The following is a 245-nucleotide window of genomic DNA, read 5'->3' on the forward strand; positions in this document are numbered from 1 at the left end:
CTCCAGCAAATATTTCCACAAGCGCTTTTTCCTCAGACCAGAGCAAGGCACAGAGGATGAGATTCGAGCCCGCCTTACCCTGAGCATGTTACCCTGGCGGCGGGATTTCGAGAAGGCAGGGAGGCAAGCGAGGATTTTGGAAACAGGAGCGCTGCAGAGGCCGCCGATGGCCAGGAGGGGGAGCGCGCGGGCTCCGGAGCGCTCACGCTCCTCGGGGGCGGGGCCTGTGAGCGGCGCGCGTGCGC

Source organism: Balaenoptera physalus (genome assembly GCF_965194825.1).
Source record: "Balaenoptera physalus genome assembly, chromosome: 16".
NCBI classification, from domain to species: Eukaryota; Metazoa; Chordata; class Mammalia; order Artiodactyla; family Balaenopteridae; genus Balaenoptera; species Balaenoptera physalus.